This window comes from Thermobia domestica, chromosome 10 (assembly GCF_964235325.1).
Source record: "Thermobia domestica chromosome 10, izTheDome1.hap1.1, whole genome shotgun sequence".
Taxonomy (NCBI): domain Eukaryota; kingdom Metazoa; phylum Arthropoda; class Insecta; order Zygentoma; family Lepismatidae; genus Thermobia; species Thermobia domestica.
In genome coordinates, this window is record NC_137463.1 from 26,655,479 (window position 1) to 26,682,290 (window position 26,812).

Genomic DNA, 26,812 nt, shown 5'->3' on the forward strand with positions numbered 1-26,812 from the left:
GTAATGTCTTCTACAAGGCCTCTGGACTTGGAAAAAAAAAAACGGACGAAAAAGCTCAAATAGAAATACCAATGTACCATGAAAAACGCGTATGGTACAACACTGTACCATAGGATCCCCAAAGGGTTAAAGCTCTATGAAGCAAGCAGTTGAGATAACATTGGATACAACTCCTTTCTTTTTTGCTAAAGAGCTCATTTGTCGTTCTGTTTTCCCGCCATTTCTTGTATGGCCTGCAGCTGTTGTCTGTGTGTAACACGTACAAACGTCAACTTGTGTTTTTCGTGTGGTTAAATATCGTGTTTTCCGATGCTCAGAGTGATCATAGGATTTCCGCACATATAATCAAGGACAAAACAGCGTGTGTTGTTGTTTTTTACCAATACTGGAAGTGAACAATTGTCAACAAATTTATTATGTTGTGCTTGGTGGCTGAAAACTGATGCCTCTTCTTGCGTAAATGTTATGTTTAACATGGCAGGAGAAAGTTCAAATTATATTTTATAACTTGTATCGTTTTATTTTATTTTATTTCTCATTTCCATCCATTGTCTGTTTCGATTGTATGATATCCTGATCTCTGAGAGCAGATGGGATCGATGCGGTTTTTTAATTTTTTAAAAGGTTTATTTCCTCCTGGTACGATGCCGGATTTACTCATAAGGTAAACAAGCTATAGCTTAGAGCCCAGAAATCTAAATCCACTGTCTTGGGGACCCCGAAAACCTGAAGAAAACTGGATATCCATTTCCAAAGTACCTAGGTAAAAGAAAATCAATCAATAAAATAAAATTTACATATACGTAGGACGTAGCAACAGTGCTTCTTGTTGTGTAGGCTACTATGATGTAAGTAATGGTGTCCCTTCTGCTAGCCTGCTTCCTAAAATATCATTCATTAGTTTATTCATTTCTGTATATAGGGTGCCTACGTTCACCTGGACATGTAAAGGGCCCCATTACCTTCAACAGCTTAGGGCCCCACTAAACCTAAATCCGACTCTTAAATACATGTAACGTATGTCACTTAACTGCAGGTAGGCACGGTGGCTCAGTAATAGAGCGCATACTTCTGGTGCGTGAGGTCCTTAGTTCGATTCCCGGCCAAATAAGTTTGTGGTGGACGACATCGTGTCCGTGAAATACTCCAGTTTCCTCTAACATTTTCATTCCACCAATTCTTCCATTATCATTCACTTGCCTTAATCATCGTCTTCCATAGCCTAAAAGGACATAATCGTGGGACGTTAAACTGAAAGATTTCATCTCATTTTTTTTTTTTAAACTTGACTGCAGAAGACGAGGATTCAGTTTCCAGTGAAAACTTGTAACCAAAATTTTCATTAATGAATTTACCCTCAAATTTATATGCGTTTATAGTATAGGATGTTGATATTTAATAAGATTTGGTTGAAAATTTTGTTGTATAATACTTGCCATGCCTCAACACTTTTATAGTATGACATTCCTATATGACAAACTTTAATGTGTGTGTTTTCGGAATGAAAACGAAATTAAATGTCTAGTTTAACGTTCTATGGTTATGTTTCTTAGGCTAAAAGAGACGGATGACAAATGAACATCAGTGATGAAGAAAGAAGTGGAGAAATGAGTATGCAGGGTACAAAACGGGAGAACCCTGAGAAAATCCAGGGGTACGATGTTGTCCACTGGTAACTCACGTCGTTGGGGATGAAACCACGTAATTTTTGTATCAGTGAACGCTATGCTCTACCAATTAACCACTGTGCTAAACAGTTTTTTAAAATATATAAACAGAACCTATTTTTTATTTAAACCAATAAACCGTCTTTTTTAAGTTTTCAAAAAGAAACTTTCAATTTTCTTAAAATCGAACAACCTATTTTCGTGCTCATCATTAATTTTTATATAATAACTGCTAGAAAAAGACTTGTTAAAACAAACGCCTTTTTTATACACTAAACCAGAGATAATAATTTGTTGGTGGGGTAATTCAGCGTTATTGTCTTATTAACAAACCTTTAGAAATAAATGCACTAAAAGGATTTTTTTTTCGTGGTGTAACGAAGGAATGGACCTAAAAGGATTAGGCGTGATATAATGTGTGACTGACGTTTCTATACCCAACCACTTTAGATCTTGAATTGTAGACATCTGATCCATTTGTTATAATAGTATATCGCACCCATTGGTTACATACCCTAATAAAGTATAGCGAACAACTTCCCTAATATCCATACAAACTTTGAACCTCAGCCTTACAAAGCCGCCCAATGATTTTTGTCTTAGTCCCAACTCTTTATTTTATACCACAAAAACTATTTTCTCCCATTTAGTGAATTTTATAAAAGCATTTGTAAACGTTTTTACGATTACTATTCTTTAAAAGAAATCTGTATTCAATATTTTAAATTGCATTGTGAAAGGCAGAAAGAAGTGTTTTTCCTCTTTCTGTGAAAACAAACATAAATAGCAGAACGCCTTATCGTCTGTAACCAGCCAAACTCCTCTGACGGTTTGGTTGTATAAGCATCAGGCACTCAATAAGTACGCATTTCTAAATTAATTAATTTGATTAATTTCTTTACAGCGATCTGTGAGAGTGAGGCATACGTAAAAATATTGTATTGTCATCGAGTTACCTGTCTGTTAAAAAAAAACTATACTATATAGTTAATATGAAAGAACTGAAATAATTTAAGTTCAAATATGTTTATTTAATATACAGAAATGTAAATCATAGTTTGCGCACAGACAAAATTAACTTTTTTAAAAAAAATTTACATTGAAGGCCAAGACTTACGGATGACGTTGCTCAGGGATAAAGAACTCAATCTTCTTGTAGCCACTCGTAATAATGGCAGGTGACCAACCCTTATTAACGGTAACAATATTCGACGACCGACTCATTTGAGAGCCTTGTAGCCCCGGTTAACATGGTCGCGGATTCTCTCGCCTTTGGTACGAGAGGTCCCGAGTTCGATTCCCAGCGAGAACACTAAATCGAAAAAAATGTAACTGCATTTTTAGGCCATTCAACCAGAGTGAAGTTTTTCCTGAGTTTTCCTCATTCACACCAGGTAAATGCCGGGATAGTACCAGACTGCTTCCTTTCTTCCTTCCCGTTTCCCCTGATAGTGACGGGCGTAAGGCCATGGATGCCAGTAATGACCAGAAATATTTATAAATAAATAACATATCTCATTGACAGTCTCATGTAATGTTAATGCCCTTTTCAGTTTTAGTAGTGATAACGTGGTTTAGTTCGTAATTCCTCTATGATGAAGACATTGTAATAAAAAGAAGGTTCACTGACTTAATTAATTTTAGAGAATATTTTATCTTTCATATACTCATGGATACACAAGAGGCTTAATTCTCTTGGCCGATGTATTAATAATTTGAACGAGATGTTATTTAGTATCTACTAGCGTCAATTCCCCTCTTCGCTGGCTTAAAATAAGAAAAAATAGTAATGCGTTCCGTTAGTCAGTCACATTTACTAGTACTGAAGCGCTGCCAAATAGAAACAAAGAAATTACTTATAATGAAAATTACTATTGTGAGCTGAATTTGGATTCAAACGGCATCGGAAGTGTCACTGCTCATCTCAGCTGCTCCGAAAATAACCGAGACACTAATATCGGTTATTTTCGATTATTTTTATATATTCCCTTTCCCCTCCCCTAAGTTGCACTGTCAAAATGAAATGACAAAAACCATCCCACACCCGAACGTCATCTATGTTGCAAATTTGATCGAGATCAGTCGGGTGGTTCAAGAGTTAGGTCATATATGGCCGTGTGCACCAACGAAGTTCAACTGTTGAACAAGGGTCATGACTAAGCTCGGTGAACATGTCTGTTGCACCAACAACATTCAAGGTTAAGTCTCGGTCAAATGGTGGATGAACTTTGTGTTAGCTTGAACAGCCATTTCGTTGATCCAAGTCAGTCTGTTTACATTTCTCATGTTCGGAAAAAAAATTTTGGTCGTGGTTTCATTATTTTTTCCATCACAATTACGATCACTGAAATTAGACTACTCACAACTCTATGAACACAATCTCGAAAGTCGAAAAGACCGGCACGCGGTATGCTTTCTTCATTTGTTACTTTGTTAAACGAAGGTTAGAGACAAAAGACGACAACCAATCAGAGTCGATTTTACAAATTGACCAAAGTTTACTTAAACGAGATGTATTGAACTTCGACTTTCAATGGTGCAACAGAAGTCCTGAAACTACGTTTAAACTTGGAAGTTTAATGTAGAAGTTTGAGTGAACGCTCGTTTAAACTTAGTTGGTGCACACGGCTAATAGTCACTTTCACTTATATATATTCGAACTTATAAAAACCATCCCACGCCCGAACCTCATCTATGTTGCAAATTTAATCGAGATCAGTCGGGTGGCTCAAGAGTTGTCACATAGTCACTTTCATTTATATATATTGAATAATATTAACTTACTTTCAATAATAATAATAATAATAATAATAATAATAATAATAATAATAATAATAATAATAATAATAATATTATTATTATTATTATTATTATTATTATTATTATTATTATTATTATTATTATTATTATTATTATTATTATTATTATTATTATTATTATTATTATTATAACTGTACTAGGATTTCTGTGCATTTTTCCATCTCCTTTATCTCTGTATTGACTTTGGATGTGCTAGAGATCTACAATTACTTGCGGTTTTATATTGATTCCTATAAAGCAATACATAGCGAGAGACTTAATGTATAACGTCCCAAAAAGAAAAAAATTAGCTAAACTAATACGTAGAAGATTAGAAACAAAGACCATTTTGGCTTCAACGACAGTTTTAGAAACTGTTCCCATGCAAGAATTTGTCAATAAATGTGTAATACAATTTGTACACTGTATTTTATTATTATGTTTAACGACCTTTTGTATAGCAAGCATGTATCCATCCAACCGTGATCAGAGGACTGCGTGAGAATTCTCTTCGACCGAACTTCTTATTACCTTGCTGACCCTTCTTTGTTCAGTTGTGCTTTTATACTACAACATGTAGTTAACAGTAGTATTGTAAACATTTCCTCAGAAAGACAAAGTTCGCCAAGGAATGACGAATTAGTGTATCAAAAGGTCCAATGACTCCGTGTTGCTACGTAGCAAACAAAACCAAGACCTTCAAGAACCCATTTTTAAAGGTTTTCATTTTCAGGCAAGCTAGTGTTGTCGTTTCTCGTGTACCAGGTAGTTTCGAAGCCGAAAAAAAAAAAAAAAACTATTGAAACTTAATGAAATAAAATAAAATCTTTCAGTTTTACGTCCCACGTTTATACTGGCTAGACCCCCGATGGCAGAACTTTCTTTGTCTTTCTGCGATGAGCTTTTGTAAGTCAAAAATTTTCTGCAGAAGAAACACTTGTGATTGTTAAAAATACGCTTTACACGACGTAAAAAACAGTTCAAAACTATACTTATGCGCAGTGGCGTATTTACGATTTTGTTTCGGGCGGGGCTTTGCTAACTTTCGGGGGGGCTTTACTTGAAAATGTGAAAATTCTGCAAGATATGTTATTTCATATACTTTACTGTAGTAAGATTTCGGCGGAGCTTAAGCCCGGAAGCCCCCCTAAATACGCCACTGCTTATGCGAGTTGTCTGTGCATTTAAAACATCTGCACATAGCAGGCATGTTTTTACACTTTTCTGTTGGCTATATATATTTTTTTCCTTGGGTAATTTTTCTGCACAGGCGCGGCCAATTTTCTACGATCACATCGCAGATCGCGGCATGTTCTGCTATGGGGGCTAGACCAAATGAGACGGTGACGATAAGAAGTGAATGCTATGGTGGAGTGAATCAAGTGTGAGGGAACGGGAGAATCTCGAGAAAACTCACCCACACGGTGTTTGTCCACCACAAAGTCCACTTGGAGCGAGCTGGAATCTAATCAAGGACCCCATGCACCAGAGGTGAACGTTCTACCACTGAGTCACCGCTGCCCCCTATTTAAGCTCAAGACGAGGTGATGGGCAATATTAGTTGACCCAAGTCTTAGTTCTCAAATACTGAACGTTTTAGTGTTATCAAATGCATAGAATAAAACTAAATTGATGAAGCGAATGTACGAACACAATGAAGGGCATTTATCAACATTGAAATATATGCAAGTCATTATACAATATAGTGCAATAATAAATATGATGGGCACATGGTGACTCAGTGGTAGAACGCTTACCTTTGGTGGGAGGTTCTGGATCGATACTCTGTCAAGTAAGTTTGTGATGAACAACATCGTGTCCGTGGGTTTTCTCAGGCTACATATGTTTCCTCCACATTCTCATTCCGCAATTCTTCTACGTCATTAATCAACCGTCTCCCTTAGTTTAACAAATATAATCGTGGGACGTTAAACTGAAAGATTCTCATTTCAATAAACGTGGTTTAAATTTAAATGTTGCAGTACCACATCCTTCGTGAATCTCTTAGAAGTATTCTGATAGTTTCTAGAATTTTTTTAAAAGAAAAAATCAGGATTTAAATTTTGCACATAAATTTATAAAGCGAGACGAGACAAGCTTTTCAAAAATCGAAACAAGATGAGAAAATCTTATTTCTCGTCTCGTCTCGTCTCGTCGGCAATACTACCTTGCCTCACTGGTACTCGCGCTCACTTATACTCGGGTTCTATCTCTCTGTCCATTTATATACTGGAGAGATGGGGATCGCGAGTTTCAAACTCGGGCATAGAACAATGATCGCAAATCACTTAATTTTCTTTCTTTCAGCATCTAAATACAATGTGAATGTACACTCATGTCCAAAATGATTCTTGCATGTCTATAAATATGTTGTAAGAATATAATTTGATAAGGAATTCGCACGGTATTTCTTATAATGTTAGTATGTGTGTAATCGGCAAAGACATGTATGTGGAAAATTCCATGTCAAAAGAGCAGTAAATAAGAACAATAAAACTTCCCTGTCCATTTAGCAACATTTTGTTCTACTGTAGCGCCGCAAGAACCCGTCAGGGGTTCGAGCTCAAGCGGAACCACCGGTAGGATTTTTCTAATAACAATCTGATCTTGATAAGGTTACACCCGTCCTTGCGTGAAAGGCAAAAGGCTCGTCAAACAGTCGCTTCCTCAATATTACAAAATATTACGAGGTTCTTGAGACAGTATCAAAGTAATAAACTCAATTAATACGAATAAATAATAATTCTCTGATCACACCGATAGCAGTGGTCTGGACAGGGAGTGGTGTGATTTATGATATTAAGTCTGAGACGACGGTCTCAGTACGAGAAGGGTCGTTCAAGCCAAGAGTGGCACAATAATTCAATAACCCGACAGAGGTTACATTACAATATCACCGAGAGATACTTAGTACTTAACTGTCCGTCGGGATGTTCACTTAGACATCTTAATAGTTAATGAGATACATAGAAGAATATCTATAATTATCGTCTGGCCACACAAGTGGCTAAAAGAATCACTTACAGGTTAGTACATCAAACAGAGAGAGGGAGGCGCAATAACTCCTTAACCCGGCAGGGGTTATATTGCAATTTTACAGAAAGATATTTAGTGTTAAACTGTCCGCCGTGAGGTCTACTCAGATACATTATTAGTTAAAGAAATACATAATAATATCTATAATTTAGGTATGGCCACGCAAGTGACTAATAGAAACACTTCTAAATTTATAAATCAAAAGAGAGAGGGAGGTCAAACACATCCCGCTATAAATGATGACATCACGAGGGGCGGACTAAACAACAAAGTAAAAGTGCGCCTCGTTAGTATTGACAGGGTTCAAGCAAATGGGCAGTTACAGCAGTTAGGTTAGTTGAACGACCAAACGATTAGAACCAAGGATCATTTTAATTCTATCAAGTGATTTACTAGGGCTTAAGAATATCCATTTATATACTAAATATTAAGCCGATTGAGGAAGCGACTCCCCTTGGTTAAATGAATTACTACATTACAAAGAACATATTGAAAAGCCGCAAGGATAGGAAGTCGGTTCGTTGAGATGAACAAACGAGTAAGGAACACATGATTTACACTAAGAGGCACTTTCCTACCAAAGCCCTCTTACACTATGCACTGGCGCCACACAACACTACTGCAAATCAAATTACACATTCTAATCACAGAGGACGCAATTAACTCCTTCACTACATTAATCTCTTGGAGTTGGCAAACTAGTAGCGGTAGTTGATAGCCCGAGCGGATTGGCTGAAAAGATGTTACTCTTACCTGTGGATGGTTCAGAGAGGAGGTCGGCATCTGGCATCTCTGTCGGGACAGGATCTTGACTTACCAGGCTCATTGGTAGTCCCTTGAAAGGGGGACGGAGGTCCCCAGGAACAGACAGAACTAGGATCTAGAATATCAGTAGATTTACTCTCACGACGATCCACTGTAAGGGGTCTTACCACTTAATCGCAGTGCGTGATCTTAGCGGAGGCGTCTCTCAATAGAATAGAGAGATAGAGGATTTTATATGGTCTGTTATAGTAATAATAATATGGAAGCAGTATGATTATGTTGCGAGTTATTTATTATGAAAGAGTTCAGTTTATTTACAGACCATAATATCAAACATTAAATTGGATCACTATAATTTACTAAGCAAGATTCAGTTACAGGTTTCTACATATCCACAATTTGTACACACAGGTGTGACGACGTCCAGGAAACAGTTCAACGAAATTAGGGCGAAGTAATTAATTTAGTCTATGGAAGAATTTAAGTCTTGAGTAAGGGTAAATGGCTCTCTGGAGAGCTAAGAAAGAAACAGTACTTACTCACAATACACAATATCAATTCCAAGAAGTTGGCGTGGAAACGGTCAGCACGCCTGATAGTAGACGCAGCACAGTTTGGCTTTTTATAACTTCCTAGACATGAACTTCACTGTACGGCACTAGGTAACATTATTAAGTTACCACTAAAGTAATGAGAGGCTCTCTCTTTCTCTCTACAAAGAGTGCAGAGGACGGCCCCCCCCTGAGGGGAGAGAGAGAAGCACGGACTATGTGCTCTTCGGATGTTCGGCGGTAATTGACCAACCGAAAGATCATCCTCGAGGTTTTATGTGTCAATCTAAGATGACTCAATGTTACCACAGATTGTGCAATCGTTTAGAAAAATTTCTTTAGAATCTGGTTGGATGTAAATGATGTAATGGTTCGGAACACTTGGTAAATTCTGATTGGCTAGAGGTGATATCATACTACTTATGATAGGCGCGCGACATTTCTGATATCGTATAGAGTTTCCAGAACGCACACACCTTCACAAGAAAAGAAAAAAAATACAGATATGGGTTCCAACTAAAACCAGTTAAAATTACACAACATTATACAAGGAAAGGGTGACACAAGTCCCTTACTAATAATCGGTTCAAGGGTCAATCTAGCAGCTGCGAAAGTATGAAGTCAGCGCTAAATATAGAATAAGGAGTCATATCAGAACTAAGACTCTAAGAGGGTTTGGTAACATTAATATCAGAGAAGTTGTTTTAAAGGGGAAAAGAGAGAGAGAAAAAAAAAGAATAATCTTATCGTCTCGTAGTTGGTTGGGAAGGGTGTCTGGAGCAGAATGCGACAGACATCTATTTCTGAATACCTCTCGGCTTCCAAGAGTTTTTAAGAAATAAAGTTGTTCCTCTAGATTAGTAAGTGAAGAAATTTGAGAATAGATCTGGGTGATACTCACATAGCAATTGATTTACACAAGTTCTCGTAGGTTATACAAGGGAGAACTTTGTCGTGGAGTACAGGGTGTTTGCAAAAACACCGCAAAAAGTTTGGTCGAAATTTTAGCCACGACATTCGACGCCCCTTGGGAAAGAAATTTTGTACTTAATGTTAGAGTGAAGTTAACAAAATTTCGTTACAGAGTCATATTTGGATTGGAACAGAAGAAAAAAAAATTGAGTTGGAAACACTGTTAACTACTATTAAACTATCTGCAGGGTTGGCAACACTACCTTGAAATAATCAGTAATGTAAAAATAGTAAGAAATTGTTGAAAGGGGTTTGCAACACTGCTAAATACGAAATTACATAAGATTAGGATCATGATTACAACTTCGAGAAAAACACTTACGTAACTAATACATAGATAGATATGATGATAGAAATAACTTTTAAAACACTTATCTAAGCTAAAGTATATATACAAATTTATACTAGGTAAAAGATGTATAAAAGGTCAGAGTGAACTCATAATATCACACTGACGATACACATATTATCAATATCAACTAAAATTTAAACTATATGTATATATATATATGTGTAGTTGGACCCATCAATTACAAACACATACACAATAAAATTTATCATTAGTAACTACCTCAAACGACAATTATACATATATTAAAATGGCTACAATAATATAGTATCAATATAGCAATTTTACAAGATTAATATCGGTTACGATTATTATATACACTCACTATCTACAACAATTATTTAGATATAAAATCTCGATTGTGAGTGAATCACAAATTTCAGAAGTTACTACATGACTCTACAAATGGTTATATACGTATAATACAAAGAATTCCCTAGTTGGTACGATTTGTTCCTACATATTTACAAACTAAGTCTTGTCTATAAAGATATACAAAGATTAACAAGGCCAATACAACATGATTTCATATAACTACATTATACCTATTAAAACATTATAGCGAGGGATAACACAAAAGACCTCAATTATATACAGTACACCTGTAAAGATATATATATATATTTTTTTTTACACAGTTTTTATAGTTATTATTATGATACGAGTTCCTATATATACAAATGATATACACGTATGTAAAGAAAATAGATGACCCATACTAAATTAATATAATAAGATATTAAACCCAAGGAACACGCGATTATGCTATACAAATCAATTATAACTACATATGGAATATATATAGATAATAAATATTTACACGTATATATATATATATTTTTTTTTTAACTCTACAATCATTCACGATAGTTGTATTTTTAACCTATCTGGACATTCAAGGAACTGCACATTTCCTAAACGGAATTTCCACTAGGTATATATATAGAATTACTAAATTTAAAAAAGATTTAAGTGACTTCTGTATGATTAAAAGTACAAGAATCAATTACCTAAAAATTCTAGAGATTATAAACACTACACAGAATCGCAAGATTACCGTATACAGAAGATAACTACATTAGTTAATGAAGGATTTATTTCATTTTTTTTTTTACTATTATTATATGTAAATTTTCTTTTTATCTACGTTTTGTTTTTGGATACTTTAATTAAAATTTACACATTATCACAGACTCCAAAATTGTCAAAACAAACCATTAATTATACGATAAGAAAGGGAGCCAGTTTTTTTTTTTTTTTTTTTTTTTTTTTTTTTATGTCCCTCTAGTCTTTACTCAAAATTAGGTCACTGGGACTCCCTGAGGTCGAAGGTTATCCACTACCGGAGGGTAGTTGAGAATTGACACTCAGATGTTTTCTTTTTTTTTTTTACTACTACACTCCACGCTGAGGTCAGGGTGGTGTGAAAAAAAGAAATTATACTACAGCCCTGTCTGGTAAGGGTCTGGTTTTTCTTTTAAACAAAGAACGGCCAAAAGAAGAATTTCTACGTTTTCATACAAGCTTTCGAATGAAATGAAGGCTGATTTCTTTTAGCGCGAAAGGGATAACTAGAACATATATATATATTTTTAAACACTTTATAACATTCATCCCTTAAACAATTAGAATTCAGTACGGGACAGCGTATGAATGTTTCAAAATGAACCCTTTTTAAATAACATTTATATGGAACACGACTCAATACAGGGTGTTCATAAACTAGATGGCAATTCTACAGTTACGTCTAAAAAATACCTAAATTACAACATGACGCAAACGACCAATACACAAGATCAATTATTCTCTAAACTTTCAACATTTTCATTTAGCAATATGCCAATTAATGCGTGGTTCAATATTATTGTTTAGTGACTATTGTCACGCAGTTGAACGAACGCTTAATTAAATCAATCAAGTAAATCATCTCAATTTATAGAATGAACTGCTACAAATAATTAATCGATAAAAGAGGTAAAGTTACAATATAGAACTTTAAATCAACATATATTTAATTGTACTATTCGCACAGAGGTACTTCGCTTTTACGTCATTCTATTAACAAAGGAACCAATATAACTGAAGTACTGACGTTTAGAAGTGAATAAATTTAAATATAACTTCAGGCAACTATCTTGTTGCCTTACTATGATAACAACTACCTTTTACAGTAAAATATTGATACCCTTCAATTGGTAGATCTTAATTTCAACCTGGATATTCACCAAAAATTCATATTAATTATATCATATAGAAGATATCAAAATACAATTATCATATGCATTATAACGCATAATATATCAAATGCCATTATCATATTTATTATAATGTATATTCACGTTAGAATATTATTAGAATTACAGCTTAACATGTCTATTCCTAGTAAATACAATAATCAATATATCCAAATGATAAAAATAGAATGTGCCACAACCTTATAGAAATACAATCGAACGGGAATAGACTATAATTACTTAAATACATTTAAGAACAATTAATACAATTCAACGAGAATTCCTTACAGGAGACATGATGTCGACTCTTAGATACAAATTAAGTTGGCACTCGGACGGCAGGAGGCAAGAGAGGTATAATAAGGATTACTTTTAGCCTATTTTCTAGTATTAACTCATATGACCCTGGGACTTACATTTACTTCGCATTTATTCATAACTTTAGCTTTGAGGAATTTAACCGCGTATTTACATTTTAGAGACCTTTTGGGATATCTAGATGCACAAAAGAACGATTTATCGTTTCAACTAGGAGACAAGAAAGAGTTTATATGCAATTACACAATTACAAAATGATCAACAATGCACTTATTTACTAAACAGGGCGGCTGTATCTGACATTTAGGCCCGATAAGGATTTCATTCTAGAAAATAACTCGATTCCTGGACTTGCAAAAACATTTCTTTTACTCATGATATTATAACATCACTAATTTACTCGGAAACTAGAAAACATAACAATACTTGACACATTGAACAAGCGAATTTAATTATCTCTTCGGACAACCTTAGGTTTTTAAGGACTCGTGTCTGGACTCATTAGGGAGCAAGAGTGCTCAAAAGGATTAGGTCTACACAAACGCACCTTTGATTAGATTAGGCACTCGCGAGCAAGAACATTTATGACCATTAAAATACAACATTAGCTTCCATACATATCATTACCATCTCGAAAAGCACATAGTTAAAACTTTAACACCATAGGGTGTCTTTCGAACGAAACACTGGGCTTCCTTCCGAAAGAACCAAACATTCTCTGGTCGTTCGTTAGTAAACAGAACGATAATAAACAGCTTCGGGACCTAGGGGATCCATGTCGACCTGGGATGGAATAGGAGGGTCCCGTACCTTTAAGGGGGTAAGCCTTCTCAAAGATCCGGCTTAACATCCTTACAATTACGCGGACGCACCATTATACAATAAGGTCGATATAACAGAGGATCCACATCAGAGATTGCGCGATTCTCAGCTAATACAAGCGATAGAAACAAGCGGCAATTTTCTGAAACGACCAATTTACGCTTTGGGGCTGATAATTATAGTTAATTATCACGTTTGATGGAATTGGTACAATAAGATCGATTCAACGGAGTATAATCATCAGAGATTGCGCGGTTCTCAGCTAATACAAGCGATAGAAACAGGCGGCAATTCTCTGGACAACCAATGTACGCTTTGGGGCTGATAATTATAGTTAATTATCACGTTTGATGGAATTGGTACTCTTTTTAGGAAAGGGAATTGACACATCCTAACCTAATCTATACTCCATGAATTATTACTGGAACAAGGGAGAGGTATGATCACCGTCTCAATATTTTCCGACAGGGTGTCTCCCAACGACACGTTCCAAAATTAGATAGCTCGCTAAAATTTACAAAATAATTACACAACTCGAGGCATTAGCACTCGGCAAGGAATAGCAAAATTAATAACAATACTACAGAGCACGGTTTTACGTCCTGAACAAATGAAATTATTAACACAATGACTACGGTCGAATTTGTCGTGACCGGAAAGTAATAAATTTATAGATAATGCAACTTCTGACATAATGAATAAGAAAAGATTCATTGACTAATAATGTCTACTAATAAATTATTTAAACGTCTCCTTAATTAATAACAATAGCTAAGCACAAACGGAATTATTAGGATTAATCTTTCTACTACATTAAGTTCACGTATTTCTTCCTTAATAAAACAGCCTTACACTGGCAATTAAAATTTACAAGAGCTTTATTAAAATTACAAAACTTTGATGCCATGGACTTCAAAAGCAATAACGCATATCCTAATACTTTACGCTCTTATCATTCAATCAAAATACAAGGGATCTCGCGGTTTTTGAATACAGGGTACTATACTTCGGGGGTGTTCCACATTAGTGTTGTCTTTATTCAAACACGACTTAAAATAATAAAATAACGAGTTAGGATTAATATTACAACAACTTATTAAGAATGGTCTCTACTTAAAACAAATTACTAACTGAATTTATTGCCCTTTTAAACTTTCAATCTTGGTATACTTAATCCTCTCATAATTAACAAAAAGCACGTCCATTCATAAACAATAAAATTAAATTGGCCTCCAAGAAAAATTAAAAATAATTTGAAAACTTCAAAATCACAATAATGAATCTCATTATGAACTTTTACTGAGAAACGAAACATATTAAGGCTTTAGTTCGTATAGTTCGTGTAAGGAATCTCTTTAGCACCTAACATAATATTTAATTTACCACTAACGCTGAGAAGCCAGCCGGGGAAAGATCAAGAATTTACCCACAATCAAAGAACTATCAACGCGTGAGTATAAGGACTCACAGAATGAAAATTTCAAAATAAATTTCAAAATTTCAATGATGTTTGTTTTGACTGACTTGTTCATTAATTACACAAGCAGAATTTGAATACTTGGAGTTCCTACACCAGCCTTACGACTGATGATTCTTGAAATGAATCTCGCGAAAATCCATTGCAAGAATCGAACTCAGAATACGTTGAGAAGCTTTGAATACGGAACGGAATAGCTTTCATCTCGATAGGTGAAGAAGAAAGTCTCCGTCCCGCATTTGGCGCCATAAACCTTCTCAAGGTATTGTGTTGATATTTTCTCCCTACAGTTTTTTGAATACTAAGGCAATACACAACCGAGGAATGCTAACCAACACATTTCCTTTTTCTCGCTTTTTCTTTTCACAAAATATATAGATATATATATATTTTTTTGTTTTGCCCAGCTGGGGAAACTAACAGAGAACAGATGTTTTCTCTCTGTGTTGAAGAAAAAGGAACGAACTATTCTTTTGATATATGGACTGTTTCTTTTTCCTTCCCTCATTGACTTCTCTAGAACAAGCAAAATGATAGCTAAACTTTCAGGGTAGAAGGGGGCACTTGCCCAACGCAACACATTAACACAAAATGTTTACTTTTAGCTTTAAATTTCAAGCAACTTAATAGGAAACCTGTCATTTCAATTAACACAATTTAAACATTAAATTATACGTTACTCATCTAGAATATAGATGTGACCCTAAGCAAACAATATAACACAATGAAACTAATAATATAAATAACTCCTGCTTTGTCATTTACAAACGCAACATAGGATTATATAAAACAATACCAATTAACACATTATTAGATGACGAGCTAATAATCGAATCTCACTGCTGAGCACCATTTATGTAGCGCCGCAAGAACCCGTCAGGGGTTCGAGCTCAAGCGGAACCACCGGTAGGATTTTTCTAATAACAATCTGATCTTGATAAGGTTACACCCGTCCTTGCGTGAAAGGCAAAAGGCTCGTCAAACAGTCGCTTCCTCAATATTACAAAATATTACGAGGTTCTTGAGACAGTATCAAAGTAATAAACTCAATTAATACGAATAAATAATAATTCTCTGATCACACCGATAGCAGTGGTCTGGACAGGGAGTGGTGTGATTTATGATATTAAGTCTGAGACGACGGTCTCAGTACGAGAAGGGTCGTTCAAGCCAAGAGTGGCACAATAATTCAATAACCCGACAGAGGTTACATTACAATATCACCGAGAGATACTTAGTACTTAACTGTCCGTCGGGATGTTCACTTAGACATCTTAATAGTTAATGAGATACATAGAAGAATATCTATAATTATCGTCTGGCCACACAAGTGGCTAAAAGAATCACTTACAGGTTAGTACATCAAACAGAGAGAGGGAGGCGCAATAACTCCTTAACCCGGCAGGGGTTATATTGCAATTTTACAGAAAGATATTTAGTGTTAAACTGTCCGCCGTGAGGTCTACTCAGATACATTATTAGTTAAAGAAATACATAATAATATCTATAATTTAGGTATGGCCACGCAAGTGACTAATAGAAACACTTCTAAATTTATAAATCAAAAGAGAGAGGGAGGTCAAACACATCCCGCTATAAATGATGACATCACGAGGGGCGGACTAAACAACAAAGTAAAAGTGCGCCTCGTTAGTATTGACAGGGTTCAAGCAAATGGGCAGTTACAGCAGTTAGGTTAGTTGAACGACCAAACGATTAGAACCAAGGATCATTTTAATTCTATCAAGTGATTTACTAGGGCTTAAGAATATCCATTTATATACTAAATATTAAGCCGATTGAGGAAGCGACTCCCCTTGGTTAAATGAATTACTACATTACAAAGAACATATTGAAAAGCCGCAAGGATAGGAAGTCGGTTCGTTGAGATGAACAAACGAGTAAGGAACACATGATTTACACTAAGAGGCACTTTCCTACCAAAGCCCTCTTACACTATGCACTGGCGACACACAACACTACTGCAAATCAAATTACACATTCTAATCACAGATGACGCAATTAACTCCTTCACTACATTAATCTCTTGGAGTTGGCAAACTAGTAGCGGTAGTTGATAGCCCGAGCGGATTGGCTGAAAAGATGTTACTCTTACCTGTGGATGGTTCAGAGAGGAGGTCGGCATCTGGCATCTCTGTCGGGACAGGATCTTGACTTACCAGGCTCATTGGTAGTCCCTTGAAAGGGGGACGGAGGTCCCCAGGAACAGACAGAACTAGGATCTAGAATATCAGTAGATTTACTCTCACGACGATCCACTGTAAGGGGTCTTACCACTTAATCGCAGTGCGTGATCTTAGCGGAGGCGTCTCTCAATAGAATAGAGAGATAGAGGATTTTATATGGTCTGTTATAGTAATAATAATATGGAAGCAGTATGATTATGTTGCGAGTTATTTATTATGAAAGAGTTCAGTTTATTTACAGACCATAATATCAAACATTAAATTGGATCACTATAATTTACTAAGCAAGATTCAGTTACAGGTTTCTACATATCCACAATTTGTACACACAGGTGTGACGACGTCCAGGAAACAGTTCAACGAAATTAGGGCGAAGTAATTAATTTAGTCTATGGAAGAATTTAAGTCTTGAGTAAGGGTAAATGGCTCTCTGGAGAGCTAAGAAAGAAACAGTACTTACTCACAATACACAATATCAATTCCAAGAAGTTGGCGTGGAAACGGTCAGCACGCCTGATAGTAGACGCAGCACAGTTTGGCTTTTTATAACTTCCTAGACATGAACTTCACTGTACGGCACTAGGTAACATTATTAAGTTACCACTAAAGTAATGAGAGGCTCTCTCTTTCTCTCTACAAAGAGTGCAGAGGACGGCCCCCCCCTGAGGGGAGAGAGAGAAGCACGGACTATGTGCTCTTCGGATGTTCGGCGGTAATTGACCAACCGAAAGATCATCCTCGAGGTTTTATGTGTCAATCTAAGATGACTCAATGTTACCACAGATTGTGCAATCGTTTAGAAAAATTTCTTTAGAATCTGGTTGGATGTAAATGATGTAATGGTTCGGAACACTTGGTAAATTCTGATTGGCTAGAGGTGATATCATACTACTTATGATAGGCGCGCGACATTTCTGATATCGTATAGAGTTTCCAGAACGCACACACCTTCACAAGAAAAGAAAAAAAATACAGATATGGGTTCCAACTAAAACCAGTTAAAATTACACAACATTATACAAGGAAAGGGTGACACAAGTCCCTTACTAATAATCGGTTCAAGGGTCAATCTAGCAGCTGCGAAAGTATGAAGTCAGCGCTAAATATAGAATAAGGAGTCATATCAGAACTAAGACTCTAAGAGGGTTTGGTAACATTAATATCAGAGAAGTTGTTTTAAAGGGGAAAAGAGAGAGAGAAAAAAAAAGAATAATCTTATCGTCTCGTAGTTGGTTGGGAAGGGTGTCTGGAGCAGAATGCGACAGACATCTATTTCTGAATACCTCTCGGCTTCCAAGAGTTTTTAAGAAATAAAGTTGTTCCTCTAGATTAGTAAGTGAAGAAATTTGAGAATAGATCTGGGTGATACTCACATAGCAATTGATTTACACAAGTTCTCGTAGGTTATACAAGGGAGAACTTTGTCGTGGAGTACAGGGTGTTTGCAAAAACACCGCAAAAAGTTTGGTCGAAATTTTAGCCACGACACTACTCATTCTATTTTTCGTATTTATAATTCTTTTCCTATAAAATTTACATCAAATATACATTTCCCGATTATACACATAGTATCAATATTAAATTATATTATCAAATTATATTCTTACAAGAATACAGTTACGCGACAATCATTTTGGACATGAGTGTACAACTTAACATCGGGTCCGATTCTTATTAACCAGCTTTCACTGATCAAACGCTGCTAATCTTCCAGCTTTGATGAGTCTAGTATACCCCCCCCTTCCTCCAAACGATCTAGCCACTCAAATGTTTGCTTGTTACTGTCTTGTTAAACTTGATTTTAGTATGTGAAAAGTCCGCCCTACCTGAAAATGTCATTGCTCCCCCCTTCCCCTCCAAGAACAACTAGCCGGCTTCACCGATATACTTATAGCTACAGCCCACTAGAGAGTTGAAAACATTAGATTCATTATTTTCATTAAGATAAACATGTACCTTCTCCAATTTAAACATGTACAGTATTGTTCAAGAAAATTTGACCACCCACGTTTCTTTGAAATGCCTTGTTCTTTTATCCCCTGTTATTAAATCAAAAAACATGTTAATTTTCTTTGAGCAATTCGTACCTTTATTTAGAGCCAAAATATTAGAACGTGTTTATAATTACTAGAATAACGTCTTCTAAAGCAAGATAGCCAAGATTTTTTTTTTTTTTGAACAAGACTATACCTCACCGAGAAATCTAACTGCACCTGCATTAACCATAACCACGAGGAAACATTTTGTCCTTCCCGCTGGTCTAGTGGTCACAGCACCCTTTTGATACACGGGTTCCTGCGTTTGATTCCCATCAGGTGAGGCTTGAAATTTGAGCACATCTTAGTGGCTATGATTCAACCTTGAACTCTTAAAATTCATGTCTCATATAACCTCGGTGGTGGTTAAAAAAAAAAAAAAAAAAAAGCCAAACACCAACCAAGCGTCGAAGGAACATTTGTTTGTTATTTTTGAAATACAAAAGTTAAGTACAATCATCAGTAAATGGACCTTATAGAATTATAATGTTATTAGGATCACGCTACTAGGCTTTATAGGATTGTAATATTATTAAGATCACGCTAGTGGGTCTTATAGGATTGTAATGTTATTAGGATCACGCTAATGGACCTTACATAATTGTAATGTTATCAGATCACGCTAGTGGACCCTATAGGACTTAATGTTAATATGCCCTGTTAGTTATTGCATGCGATAACTCTTGAACGAAATCGAATTTTCGAATTCTCTTTTTCAATTCGACTCCCAATTATCTCGACCGAATTCTTTTATAGACTCAATCGATTAACATCTTCACGAATAACTATGTGATTTTAATGTGATGGCTATCCATATCCCATATATTGAAACACATACTGAGATAAGATTTTTTTTTAAATATATTAGTGAGGTTAAGACCGCACATGCTTAGGGTACGAGAAGGTGTATATAAAGCCTAAAATATTATTTGAACTGATGTTCTTCCTAGAGGTTAAAATCTCACATGATTGGGGTATGAGAGGGTATGCAAAGCCTAAAATATTGTTTTTTGAACTTATGTTCTTCCTAGAAGTTAATAGATTATGATAAAAATCCATATCAAAAAGCTGAATTCACATCAGAAATCTATTTCTGGCTGTTTCTTAACGTTTTTGCTTATGGTAAGCAATATTGAAACCGGAAGTAATATTGAAACCGGAAGTGGTAATAATTTACCTAAAGCTAGAAGTGAAACCTGTTTCTTGCGGTACCGAAATAGTATCGTAAACCACTTCTCGCTGTCTCTTTTTATTACTGGTTTTTCACTATGACGATTAGTGTAGAAACCAGAAATTGAAGATTCTCACTACTTCCGGTTTGAATAGATGGTTAGAGGAGATTCCTGGAATATTGGATTGGTTGCAGCAAACCGGTTCTCACTATTCTTCTACCGTTTGTGTATCTATGGATAAAGCCGTTCTGTAAGACTTTTGATACTTATGCATAGCAGAGTCTGGAAGTCTAAAAATACAGAAAGAGAACAACCATTTAACGTAGATACTCCTATAATTGACGTTTAACTCCCCCCTCTTTCCCCTCCTCCTCTTAAGAATGAATTTCTGAGAACGCTACTGACTCTTCGTTGGTAAGAAAACATTTCTTCGTATAGGATAAAGAAACTCATAATTACATTTAGCAATGACAAAGCACAAATAAGTTGTACTTGCATTGTTTTGATGTCCTCAAATATATATACATACAGATAGGTTAAAGGCGCCTGTCTGTTTCTGTTAGATGAGATTTCTCTATTCTTCTTGATTTCTCGCAATGGAAGGCGAGAAGTGTGTTACGGGTGAAGATGCTAATCAGAGTTGGTAGGATTGGTTTTGGTCCACCAGCTGTGGTCACAGTGAGCGAACGTGTTGGCTTGACGTTCCGCTTCATTTCTTGTCTGTGGTCGGGAATATCCGCGACAGTATTATCACCTCGTTCAGATCGTGACAGGCTTCTTTTCTTGCTTTGGTGCTGCTGCTGCTTGAGGTGGCCAAAGGAAGACACTACTTTGTTGGCGAACATTGTTGTCAAATGTAATCATCAACCAAGACAGTAATAAATTGCTAACACCGTATATGGGTGATCGAAATTAGCGTACTTGAAGTATCCAGTATATAGCTTCTACTCTCGGAAGTAATCATCTTTAGGCTCCAGTGGCGTAACTAAAGGCTTAGTGGCCCTCCTGAAGACAGCGTGGAGCGGGGCCCCTTCTCTACGTCCCACTTCAGGATTTGGGGACCCCCTGATGGCTTGAGGCCCCCCCAATGCGGGGGCTGTGGGGCCCTTATTTACGCCCCTGTTAGGCTCCATTCGAAAGATTCGTAAGGGTTTTCTTTTAAAAAAGGGATATCAATAAATGAAATGCTAATCAAATTAGTCAACAGTTGGTAACACTGTTACTTTTGTAGTTGTCAGATTTACACTTGTTTCTATTACTTCTTCTTTTTTAAAATTATTTTTCATTAAATTATTTTTTCTCCTTTACAGGTGAGTTGTTTCATCAACTAGATGTAGAAACAATGTCATTCAATCTTAAAAAGTGAGTACCAGAAATTTAGTTTTTATAGGAGAAAACTAGAAATTCTCTATCCCCTTCTTTTATCTAGAATTTTCTTTCCAACCCTTACGTTTAATCCTATCTTTCCAGCCGGTGGAAATCTTCCTGAACTAGCGTAGTTTCTAAAATGTATTTAGTAATGAAGGGTGTCTCATAAAAAAAAAAAAAAAAAAAAAAAAACTTTTGAAATGTCCACCATTTCTGTTTTAGTAAGTTGGCAGCACTGAATGTTAACCGATATTCATCTGTCGTCTTTGCGATTAGTAGAGCATTTCTATTTCAAGTGTGCCCCTGTTGGCGCGGCTGTCGATTAGGGATGGGCAAAACCGGTTTTTATAAAAACCAGAAACCGGTTTCTAGAAATATCGAAACCCGAAAAACCGACATTTCGGTTTTCTCCAAAAACCGGTTCGGTTTTTAACCGAAACCGGTTTCGGTTTCAACCGAAACTGGTTTCGGTGAAAACCTTTGGAAAACACATAAAACTATTTCAGTGGAAACGGATTCCGTTTCCGGAGAACAACGAAACACTATTCTGGTCAGAAATAGAAATTTTTTTGAAAAAAAAAAAAAAAACGGAATCGGTTTTGAAGAAAACCGAAACCGTATCCGGTGAAAAACCGAACAGGTTTTGGAGTAAACCGATAACCGGTTTCGATGAAAATCCAAACCGGTTTTTGGAGAAGACCGAACCGTTTTTTTGAAAATTTTCAAAAACCGGTATCTGTACCCACCACTACTGTTGATGTATTTTTCACTTATCTCCCTCGAAAGAGGAGGGACAAGTTGCTGTCACTGAGATCATTCAATAGTTGGATTCGAACAGAGTTGCCACATCCGAATTATTTAACGGGCTTCTCTGCATATTTTACTCCGCTGTGCGCTGCCTTGTTAATCGTTATAAGTGGCCTATAATCTTCACTCGCCAAGACCAAACGACTGAATGACAAATTTGCAACACAGCCGAGGTCATTCAGTTCTTTCCTCAAAGCAAAAGGATGGTTTCCTCTGTAAGAGAATGGCAGGGGTGGAGCCGAAGTATGTTTCATATATTTTCAGAGAGCACACTTGAAATAGGCTCCATTCATGGAGTGCCGAATAGCGCATAATCGTCATCTATTTTCTGTGCGGGTAGGGATGGGTTGCTTCACGACGAAATAACGCGTTGTCACAGTGAAAACTTACTACAAATGTAGTTAATGTTGTGCACAGACTGCTCGCAAACTTCGTAGAATGTTTGGATTTGTGAACAAACAGAATTGCAAATTTGGGGCTCAGAAAACTCTCGAATAATTATGGAGAAGTCATTACATCCGCAACGCCTGACTGTATTGTGTGGCGAGGCCTCAGTGGAAGAGCATTCACTTCCGGTGCTTGGGGTCCGTGCTTCGATCCCAGCTCGCGCCCTGTGTACTTTGTGGTGGACAAACATCGCGCTCGTGGGTTTTCTCGGGGTTCTCCCGTTTCCTCCCACTTTCTTCATTCCACCATTTCATTCATTTCTCATCATCACCGTCTCCTTTAGCATAACCGGCATAACCGTGGGACGTAAAACTCAAATATTTCATTTCATTTTGTATTGTGTGACATTTGAGCTACAGGCGTAATTGGGCTGTAATTCTTAAAAGATGGTGCCCGAAAAGTATTAACAGTGAACTCCGAACATTACCGCAATATGTTAAGAGAGTTTTTGTGGTTTGAAATGGATCATATGAATGCTGAGGAAGTATTGTTTCAACAAGATGGCGCAATCTGTCACACATCAATTGCAACATGAATTTGATACAAGAGAGGTTACCTGGGCGAGTGATTTTCTCTCGCAATAGTGACATGAATTGGCCACTCAGATCTTGTTATTTGACACAACGTGATTTCTTTCTGTGGGGGGTATTTGAAATCTCGTATGTACGCCAAAAAAACCACGATCACTTCCGGAGCTCAAAGCCGAGATTCAGCGACTAATTTCAGAAGTAGAGGATGCAAGTATACGGAAAAGTTTTGGAAAATTTCATCGAAAGAACAAAAGTGCCTGCAGAGTCGTGGAGGGCAATTGAGTGATATTTTATACATAATCACAGGTAACAGATACTGCAAAAATACGTACATATATATTACATGTAAAATACATAATTTCATCAATAAATTTGTGTTGTTATGCACTCAAATGTTGCGTTATTTATGGGACACCGTTTGTAATACAGAAATGCATATATATTTGTTTGTTAATGCTTTTTCCTAGTTTTGGGTGTGCTGCTCAAAGTTAAAATTGTGCGAATTTAATTTTGTCTTCATTACAAATAACAGAATTCTCTTCTAGAAGGTTCACAATTTTGTACAGAATACAATAGTTTTCCAAAATTTTCTCTCTAGAGCACGCTTTCTGTTCCCATTTCAAATAACTATCCCCCTCCTCCTCCTTTAATTACATCTTGCCAGCGAAACTCTGTAAGTAATTTCCGGTTTGCAATAAGCTTTCTGAATATTGTTGCTTGTCGGTTGTGAAGCTTAGTAGAATTACACCAGGCTCAGGTTTCATACACTAGTCTTCATTTTAAAATGTATTTCAATAGGCAGGATTTTCTTTTTACAACTCTAGACTCATGCTATTTGTAAATCAGATTCGTAATCGCTTAACCTCAAGTTTACTATTCTTAATGAGTGTCGTGCCAAATTTACCTCACTGGGTTCGCGTTTACTGTCCTCAGTGAAGCACGCTATTCGCGCTCATTGAATTCGTTGGAGTTTGCGTTCGCTTAGATTCAGGATTTGTCTTGCTGCTCGCTATTGACTAATGCTACTCCGGCTAGGCTAATGGAGACGGTGATGATAAGAAATGAATGAAATAGTGGAATGAAGAAAGTGGGAGGAAACGGAAGAACACCGAGGAAACCCAAGCACACGGTGTTTTTGTCCACGACAAATTTCAGTTGGCGGGAGCAGGGTTTGAACCCGCGACTCCATGCACCAGAGGTGAACGCTCTACCACTGAGCCATCGCGGCCCCTTTTTTTAAATTCGACACATGACGAGAAACATGGGCCATTCTTGACCCGTGTTAAAGACGAGAAATTTTACAAGTCTCGTCCGTGAGAGTAGTTCATTAAGTCTTAAATGTGAAACAGATTTAGTGAAATGATAATGAAATGAAATCTTACAGTTTAACGTCCTACGATTGTGTTCTTTAGGCTAAGGAAGACGGATAATTAAGGAAGGTGAGTGATGATGAAATGATAATGATAATGATATTGGTGAAATGATAATGTAGGAGGAAACATGAGTAAGGATCGGACTAAAGACACCACGCACCAGAGGTAAGCATTCTACCACTGAGCCATCGTGCGCCCAACCCTGTTTTACTGTTATATGATTTATAGTATTTAAGAAAATCTTATACATTGATAATATGATCGTACAAACACATTGAAGATCATTTATTAACGTTTAAAAATATATGTCATTCCGAAATATACTCCAATAATAAATATTGTTTAAATGTTGTTGTTATCAGACCTTTCGTAGACCTCACGTGAAGCAGTAGGATTCTAATCACATCTGAGGGATTTTTTTTTTTTAAATCAGGGCACATTTACAAAGCGAGACGAGAAAAATTTGGAAAAAAGGCGAGACGAGACGAGACAATCTTATCTCTCGCCTCGTCGACACATACTATTATCCACTTATATCACTCCACTTACAGAGGAAGTTCAAGATCGAGAAACAAGGAAGAAATATTTCCAATTGTAAACCTAAGAAATAGTAAATAAATAAATACAATTTTAAAAGACCCATTACTCCCAGGATGTGCCAAAAGACAGAATACTTACTTACTTACTTACTTTACTTACTTACTTACTTTACTTACTTACTACTACTACTACTACTACTATTACTACTACTACTACTACTGCTACTATTACTACTACTACTACTACTATTACTACTACTACTAATATTACTACTACTATTACTACTACTATTACTACTACTACTACTACTATTACTACTACTATTACTACTATTACTACTACTATTACTACTATTACTACTACTATTACTACTACTATTACTACTACTACTACTACTACTACTACTATTACTACTACTACTACTACTACTACTACTACCACTAATAATAATAATAATAAAAATAATACTCGTGCTTAGACGTGATTGCTTTCTTAGTCGAGGGCAATTGAGCCAGAGGGCTGACTCCGAAAATCATGCTCTCTGGCTCAATTCTATATCTAATTGAAGGGTAAGGGGAAAAAAGAAGGAATGTCACAAAATTACATTTTTGAGAGTTGGAAATCACGTACAAAGAATAGGGTTATTAAATCTTTCGTCCCTTTTTACATGCATATTTCTACATCTACGCGTGCATGGCATATACAATCAAATAGTACTAAGAGTCACCAACAGATAGGACAAAGCACCCGGTAAAGCACATGCATGGACATTCCTTGTTTTTTCCCCTTACCCTTCAATTATGCATTGGTGCTATTCAACCAGTTCGCATTGGTTCGCTAGAACCGGTTGTTAAAATATTTCCAGTTCGCAGAATCGTTTGTTATACTCAGCCATAACAGCAAATTTTAACTATTTATACCCAGGAACAGTAAATTTTAGTTTAACTATCTTTGTTTTTAAAAAATTCTTACAGCTACAGGGTTAAACATATCTCTCAGAACAAAGTATAAGCGTTCATTTCTTAATTCAAATGTTCAGATATCAAGAATGAGAACTGGGATCTCATTAATTTAGTGGTGTGGGTTTTGAAACGCATACATACCATTATCAACAATTGTTGATCCATTGCTGGATTATGGTTTTTCCAATACTTTTTGACAACCATCTATCTTGGATAATTCGTTTCCAATAAATTAACTGTGCTACCTAATTTTGTGACACCATCTTGTATTAGGATGTTGTGTAGGTCTCTACTTGTCACTTGTGATATGCAGTAAAAAATTTGCTTTTGACTACTTTGTATAGTTTGTTTCCTAAGAGAGTTATATCTATCTACCTGCC

General features: G+C 36.2%; 1 protein-coding gene and 1 long non-coding RNA gene across 2 annotated transcripts in view; one reads left to right on the top strand and one right to left on the bottom strand.

The window, feature by feature from the left end:
• LOC145662383 (uncharacterized) overlaps positions 1–26,812 on the top strand; it is a 302,785-nt gene that overhangs the window by 96,228 nt on the left and 179,745 nt on the right. The gene's annotated exons all lie outside the window — the stretch shown is intronic.
• Positions 8,542–18,678, bottom strand: LOC145662384 (uncharacterized). The gene is made up of 2 exons (XR_014127028.1): positions 10,774–18,678; positions 8,542–10,741 (listed from the first exon to the last, which is right to left on the bottom strand). It is a non-coding gene; the product is annotated as an uncharacterized LOC145662384 (long non-coding RNA).